Genomic DNA, 8,220 nt, shown 5'->3' on the forward strand with positions numbered 1-8,220 from the left:
GGCCCGGCCTCCGGCCCTCGCATAACCTTCGTAGCGTTACTGCTTGCAATTATTCACCCGAAGTACGAAAGCGTGATCGTATGAGTGGTCTTTTCGTGTTTTGTCACCCATGATACGAGTTAGCACTGGGTCCCCGGGGGTCTTGGGGGGTCGGGTCGGCGATTCGTTGAATAGATATGTATATATCCATTTCCGCCTATTTCACCCTACCCGGCAAGGTAAGCCGGTAGCTTTTCGTATCGTCTTCTGCCCACTGGACGGTATCTGATCTCACGACCAGACCTCCCGCCGGGGAGCCCATTGGGTTTACCTTGTCGACGTGTCGACTCTATTACAAGGAAAAGCGATCCTGTGCTATACTCCGGTGATCATTTGCCGATCGGGGCACGCAGAGGCCCATCGTGTCCCGAATCACATTCCGGTTCATTCTTCGCCAACAGAGTGCCTATTGGCCCGTAACAATACATTTATGGTGCGTCTTTACGAAGCGTCGTCGCACGGTTCACTTGCGTTGATCAGTAGTCTTGCCACTCCTAGCGGGTTCTATGCTGTATCATACACTTCTTGCATTGTTCCGTGCCGCTTCATACCTTCCCCGAAGGAACGCATGGTGAGGTAGGAGCCTCCCTAGGGCTGGGATGGCAGTAGCCCTGGCAGTTGGGTCCCCCCGGACACTTGTAGGGGAGGCAGGTTCCGAAAGGAACCCGCTGCGGTTTACCCTCTCCGGTCGAGTGGCGGAAGGAAAATGGCGGGCGAGGAAAGCGCGAGCGTTACGGGATAACCTTCGGAGCGCGCAAAAGCCCCGTGACGGCGTTTTCGGCACTAGCGGGGAAGCGCTATGCTTAGCGGGGCCCTCTCCCTCCGGTCGAGTGGCGTCTGCCCGACGCCGGCAATTTCGCAGGAGAAATTTCGGCCATTCCTCTCGCCATTTCTTCCAGTTCTATACCTGGTTAGTGCCTAAACGGCACTTCCCTCGGTTACGGGCGAAGTGGGTGCCGTGGGCACTTACCCCGCCCGCCGGAAGAGAGGGACCTTGGGCCCCCGAAGAAGTGCCGGTAGGTACAACTAAAGTCCTGGGTTCCAGGCTGCCATAATCATTGCCTTATGTCCTTCAAGTCGCACGGCCTTTCCAAGCCGCTCTATCTTTCGATCGAGATTGGACTATACGTTTTTCTCACCTTCAAACAAACAAACAAAAAAAAGGGTCAACGTTGGGTCACAAGTGCCATAGAATGGTGCAATATTTTCATTTTGATCCCGGCCCACTTACCGTAACCTTTCCCCCTTCACAGGGCAGGTACCACCTACCCGTCCCTGCCGTCGGGTTAAAAACGCTATGCGTTCTCACGCACGGGAAGCGTGTAGCGCCCCGCCTCCATCTCCTGCGAGAAAGGGATGTACCTTTCAAGCTAAGCGTGAATTTGGCAGGTTTTCGGGCGGAACGCTGAATTCAATTCTATTCCCAACTTTCTGCCTCGATGGGATTTTCTCTCACTTTTACCGAAAGGGTGACCGGTCACTCTGACCGGAGGGCCTTAAGGAGGCCGGGTCCCCTACGCCCGGAAATGGCGGGCAAGGCAGCAATTTCTCCCGTCCCGGGTAAGCGTGTAGCGCTTACCCCGTCCCCCACCCGGGGACCTGTAGAGGGCCCGGGAAATGGCCTGCCTGAAAGGAGGGAGAAATTGCATTGCTAGGAAGGGCGGGGCGGGAGAAATTACTCTCGGGCCGCCCGATAACAACATAACGATGTGGCTTTCTTTCTAGGTCTGCACTAGGCTTTCGCCTGCCCATAGGATCTGCAAGGACAGGCGGGTTGATTTCTCGATTTTCTGTCCTCACCGAGTGTATTCGTCAAGAATAACATCCGAGCCTCGGCTCACCCCAAAGCAGCAAGCAAAAAGGGAAAATCGAAAGAACTCTGATTGATTATTATTATACGATAATCAAAGAATTATTGATGCTGATTCTGCAGGCTTTAGCCCTTATCAGCGGTCATTGCCTTCAGACGTAGGTACCTTTGACTTTTCAGTTCAAGCTTTGAAGCGTATGGGCTTTAGAACGAAGTAATTATTTTCTCTCTAAAAGAAAAGATGTCGGAGGCATCTATATGCCTTTTGTAACTTCCTCCCGCGGCAGCTACGTACCTAGCAGCGGGAGGGAGTGGTGACCAGTTGGTTGGCTCGAAAGGGATTGACCCGTTTCCAAACCTTAAGCTCCATAGCCACATCAAGGCCGTCACTCTGTATGGAGTTCCCGTCGGCCACACGCGCAGGGCTGGTTCCTGCGGAGGAGAGCGGGGAAGGCTTCATCAGCTTTTTTCTGAATCCGCCGCCTGGCGCCAGGCTTTCGCTCCCACCCATCCCCAGATTTTTGGATTGGCTGGCCGACTTGCTCTTTATTGCTTTCCTTTTCCTTCTATCGCAAAGAATTGGATTAGCCTTAGGCATGCTCAACTTCGGGATAAAGAAGTCCGCCACGGATCGGTTTCCAGCATCCATTCAGATGATTTTATTAAATCATCTCTTTGGCTATGACTTCTCCCATGCGTGGTCAGTCGCTATGCTTCTGACCCCGTTTTCCTATAAGGAAAAGGGTAGTACGGTCTCGAAGTTTGTCCGCTTTCGGGTTGGACAACCTTTAGGGATGTACTCCTCATTTTTCGCTGTGTCACCACCTGGTGGTTCAGTTCTCTGCCAGCCTAGTTGGCCCGATGGTTTTCCAATTACGCCCTTCTCGGCGATGACATAGTCATCGGTGATCCCGAGGTGGCTAGGGAATACTCGGCTACCTGCGCCGCCCTTGGCGTCGAAATCGGTAAGAAGGTTTCTCTCATCTCGGTAGACTCTAGTTATGAGTTTGCCAAGAGACTGATTCTTTCAAATCGGGACGTGACCGTTCTGCAGTTCAAGGAGATTGCCGCTACCCAGAGTAATCTGGTAATGGTGTCTTCCTTGGCTCAGAAGATCAGGGAATATCGAGACCCTCGGTTCTCGGAATTCTTTCGCCTAGCGGGTGCCGGTTATCGTGTACTATCTTTGCTCGATCGGAACGTCTGGTGTTCGTCGGCACTAGATAAGCGGTCGAGGAGATGGAAGCGATTGTGGCTAGTATTAACTAGTCCACGTGGACCTTTCCCGCTGCCTTGGCAGTTCTGGTTCTCCCAGTTTCGTAAGAAACTGGTGGACCACGACCGTCTTCGGCAGCTCGATTGGCTCTTAGAGGAGAAGCTTGAGCAGATGATGAAGGAAGAGTTCTCTCTTCCGGAGTTAGACCCTCGAGTCCCTCCAGAGATTATGGAACGGTTTGTCCTTACACCATGGCTCAAAGCGTGGTTAGGGCAGCTTACTAAATTCCACATGATGCGAATTGAAGGCCAGTCTATTCTGGACATCTTGCTAACACCGATCGTAGTACCGCGATCCCCCTCGCGGGAGAAGCTTCGGACGACCTTTCGGTTTAGTCTGATGTTTCGCATCTATGACATGTTAAGTCAGTTGTTAAGAACTCCGCGGGTTCGCCTGCTGGAGTCCTCAACTGATGCGAGATTGCCCAGGTTGAGTGTTGGGGAACCGTCCCCATCACCCATCGACCCCCTAACGAATTGAACGTTTGGTTCGCGTGATCTTATCACTTACCAACTTCGGGATAAATCCCTACTACGTGCAATTGTTATTATTATTATTATTATTTTTATTTATTACTATTCGGGATGGGAAAATGGACCAGAATTTTACCACAATAACACCTCCTTGAACTGAATTGAATTGAATTGAATTGAATTGAATTGAATTGAAGGGCTAGAGCAGGCGGCACTTGATGTTAATTGATTCTTACCCTATATCCCTTCCTCGCTTTGGTGGACCCATCAACCTTTATCCGCCCCTGCAGGCAGCTCGGTCTATTGGCTTTTTTTCGCTTGCCAGGTGGCCATTAGCGTTCGTCCCGCCAACCCCATCCTTGGCCACTAGCGCGTTGTCCCACCCGGCAGGCAAGCCATTCTATATACGAAATTTCCGAAAAGCAAGCAGCTTTTGTCAAGTTCAAAGGTTTTCGAGTTTTTTAGCCTTTTTCCATGGGAAATAGGAGTCGGCAAGCAAGCCTAGCAAGCAAGCCCCTAAGGTCAGTTCGCGTTTCAATCTGCAAAAAAACGCCCTTTTCCTTTAATGCTGCGAGCTGCTTTCTTGCCTGTTCCTCGCTTCGCCCTTCGTCGTTGATTGCTACGTTGGTTGGCACGATGGGTGCAAAGGCCGCATGCATGTGGCTTTCTGTTCCATCGGTAGGGAGCTTGGCTTCGCCCCTCGGTGATCGATCAACGCGAACCATTCTAATTACTCAATTCTCTATTTGACCTGTCCTGGTTCTCCTTGCCAGGAACTCGACGCCATTCTGTAACCTCAAATTTCTCAGTGAGCCTCCAGTTAAGGGATAAAGCGCTACGCACGAAACCTCCCCTCTCCCCTCAAACCCCGCATTTTCCCCCGCCCGAGAGCGAGAAAACCGTGCTTAGTGATGGACAGGGATTTCCTACTTCGCTTATTATTCCGTAGAAAGATTTGAAAAAAATTGGCAATTCGCTGAAATCTGCGCGGTCGTTGAAGAAGGTCCGAGAAAGCGCGTAGCGCTTTCGCCGGGTGTTTGAGGAAACTTCCCCAAGGAAGGATCCCTCGCTACGGGGACAAGCCTTTCCAGCTATCATCAAATCCTATCGAACGGTAGGCGGCTAGGAATGGACAAAGAATAATCGAAATGTCATCTGCTAACAATCGATTGCTTCTGTTAGAGCAAACGGAACCTAAAATGGCTGCTATGGGCTTGAAGCAAACCCAATGGTAAATGCACTGACAAATACTTACTGTTAATACCGGCCATCCAGTTTATTTCTTCTTATTCGCGCGGTACCCTCAGGTTTTTTCCATCTTCGGTAATTAATTACCACACTGGCATGCTGACCGAATGGCAGGCGCAGGAATGAGATGCAGCCAATCCCTTTAGTTTAGTTTAGTTTAGGGGGGTCTTTATTGCCTCTCTCGCCTTAACCATTATGTACGAATCAACCTTCCAAGCTGAATCTCTATGCCCCTAGCTAGCTAGGGCGGGGAACCACCCCCTTTATGGTATGGACTTTTTCTTATAATGAGAGAATTTGGTAGATGAACGCGCACAAAACGCTTTCACGCACAACAAGATGAGGAACGAGCGAGCACTGGTGGCAAAGATGGCTCAAGAACTAGCCATCCTCTCCAGTCTTTGCAACCAGAGCTTAGAGGAGGCTGCAGTGGAGCTGAGCCATTAGCTCCCCCAACTTCAGTCTTGAAGATTGGTGCTGATATCTTCGCAAGCAAGCAAGCTTTGAATTCGTAAAATTCTTCCTCTACAGCCTCAGCTTTCCCGATTGAACGGACCGTTATCGATCATCACTATCTGGCTGGAAGGAGGTGGAGGCGAATACTACCGCGTAACTACCGTCGTACAATAAGCAGCCCAGCCGGAAGTTGAAGCCTACGATAGATAGCCGACCTCTCGGTCTATAGAATCCCTCCAAGGCTAGCCTAAATCCGACCATTCAAACTTCCCATCAGGCAAGCCAACTTACCTAGCTCGCCCAGCCCACCACTATGAAAGGTTTACTGGACAATAGCGTTGACTGGGCCAATGCCCACGGAGAGAGAAGCGGCGCTCTTGCCAGCCACTTTGAATCTTGCCCCACTTCACCATCTTGCGAAACAGAAAGAGCTGAACAGCCAGACCCCGGGAGGCAATGCCGTTGAAACCGTTAGGTTTCGCTGTAGCCGCCAAGTTCCGAAGCGGGTAGAACTAGAAACCTTTGGAAAAGTTTCAAATACGCACTGCTGAACGCAAACCTTTCTTTAGGAATGGGCGGAAAAAACAAGATCAAATTCTAATTAGCGTTCCAAATTGCCCGCATCAAGAGGGTCACCAATTAGTAGGTAATTCAACCTCGTTATTCACTTGTTTAGCATGCTGTTTTTCCTTGTCTTCGGGTCCCGCTAAAAAGAAGAAACACGTAACACTTTATCTTCCGAAACACGCAACAATTTATCTTCCCGGCTCATCAGTCAAACTACCACCAGAGCTACCGATGTTGAAACCAGTGCAACCCGATAGGCTAGAACCCGATGGGCTTACACCATCGCAACCCTTTGCTCCAAAGACGTTAGAAGTGCAGCCACCGGAACAACCAGTAGCACGTGACATGGTTTCTTCAGCTCCAAAGACTGACTCATTGCAGCCACCGGAACAACCAGTAGCACGTGACATGGTTTCTTCCCCGACTGAAGGAACGAGAATGGAGTCAAAAGAAGGCTGGGCTAACGTATTTGAGAGGTTTAAAGGGTTCCAAACGAAACCAATCAAAGGTCCCAAAGGTTATTTTACTGAAATCAAAGGGCAAACGGAAAGAATCAAGGGAAACCTTAAGATTCTAGGTCTGAACCCTGCTTTGGCATTACTCTGCCTGGGTTCATTAACACTCCTTTATCTCAACAAATTAGGTTTCAATCAGGCCTACTTATCCAACACAAATGGAAACTTGGCCGGTAATACCTCTTACTATGCTCTCCCATTCAGTGTGGTGATTACGCCTATGGTAGTACTAATACTTGCACGTTGGAGGTTACTGCATCCCTGGTTACGAGTCATTCTCCTAGGAATAGTCGTATTTCCATTGCCATATCTCTCGATATTAGTCCTATCACACATGTTTGATGCAGGGTCTCACGGATCACTAGTTGATTACGTTCAATATCACCTCCATTCCCTGGTGGGTGTGAACGAATCTGTTTCGGATGGGGTGGTTGACATAAAGGATGAGTCCTCGCCGAAGGGCATGCAGGAGGAATCGAAGGGCATGCAGGAGAAAGAAGCAGAGAAGACAAAGGAAGAGGAAGCGAAGACAAAGGAGAAAGAAGCAGAGAAGACAAAAGAGGAAGAAGAAGCGAAGGCGGAGGAGAAAGAAGCTGTGGTCCCCTGGTATAAGAAACCAAGAGTTTGGGGATGCATTTTCGCAGGAATCGCTATTGCGTTAGTCTATTTCAGGGGGAGGTCACCACCGGACGATAGTAATCTCGCGTTCGCGGTGCAAGACCTTGTTGACCCGATAACGTCTGCGGTACATCGCTTGAGAACTCTAAATCAAGCCGGTGCTAATATTCTGATAAATGTGGTGAACCACGCCGACGATTTGCCCGAGGAGGAGATGGAACAAAGCATGAGAACTCTGAGCATTACCGGGAGGCATGTCCTCATGGGTTTGGTGCGTGCCGGCTGTGTTGCCCAATCGTTGTTAGAAAACCCAACAATAACACCCTCGAATCGCCAATTTGATGCATTGACAAGTGGTCTTGTCATAGTTGCGGGGCTTCGTTTTTTATTTGACCGCGATAGGATAGGTCAAGATTATGTGGTGGGAGAAGACGGAGAAATTGTTATAGTTAATCACGAACAAAGGAGGGATCCACCTGCTTCAGTTGCTGATGCAGAAACACAAACGGAAGCTGTTGCTGAGCCAATTGATATAGGCACTCAGACCGATCTCGAGGGGGTTAATATCTCGAACCTACAACTAAATATGGATATGATGAATAGTACCTTAGGGTTAGAAGTCATCTTCGATTCTACTACATTTCTGCACTATACTCTTCTAGTATATACAATACTAGTTCCCGTCATTGCTGCACATGGGGCTACCATTGTCTTGGATATCCTAAGAGATATTTTTACCAAATCCGAAACACACTATGAATCCGCTGCAGAGGTCTCCGGTTCAAGCTCGGATTCAATCCCCTCACTCGACAGTGGAAATACTTCTAAGCCAATAGGTTCCCCTGGGAGTAGTAATACTACATGCTTGTCACAGGCGGTATCTCCGGTAAAACCTATTAGTCTTCATGACAATATTCTTTTCTTAGAGGGCAACAGTGTTCCTCCTGGGGATACTAGTTCCTTCGAAGCCAGTACCTCTCACGATCAGGGTTCCAATGAAATTTCAGTAGAGGCGCGAATAGAGGCGCGCAGCGATGCCCCCCCAAAGCCCACACCGGGTGCATAGGTGTCAAATTTTCTTCACTAAATACTTTCCCCCCTTCCCGGGCTTACCTTCAGTTCCTTATGGCATTTAAGAGGCTAGACTTCTTTAACCATTTCCTAATATGGAGCCGAGCCCCACCTGCTCCTTTCATTCGCTGGAAATGGAGGTAAAAG

This window comes from Dipteris shenzhenensis, unplaced genomic scaffold (genome assembly GCF_047967505.1).
Source record: "Dipteris shenzhenensis isolate YYH24624 ecotype China unplaced genomic scaffold, Dip_SZ_1.0 scaf0024, whole genome shotgun sequence".
NCBI lineage: Eukaryota > Viridiplantae > Streptophyta > Polypodiopsida > Gleicheniales > Dipteridaceae > Dipteris > Dipteris shenzhenensis.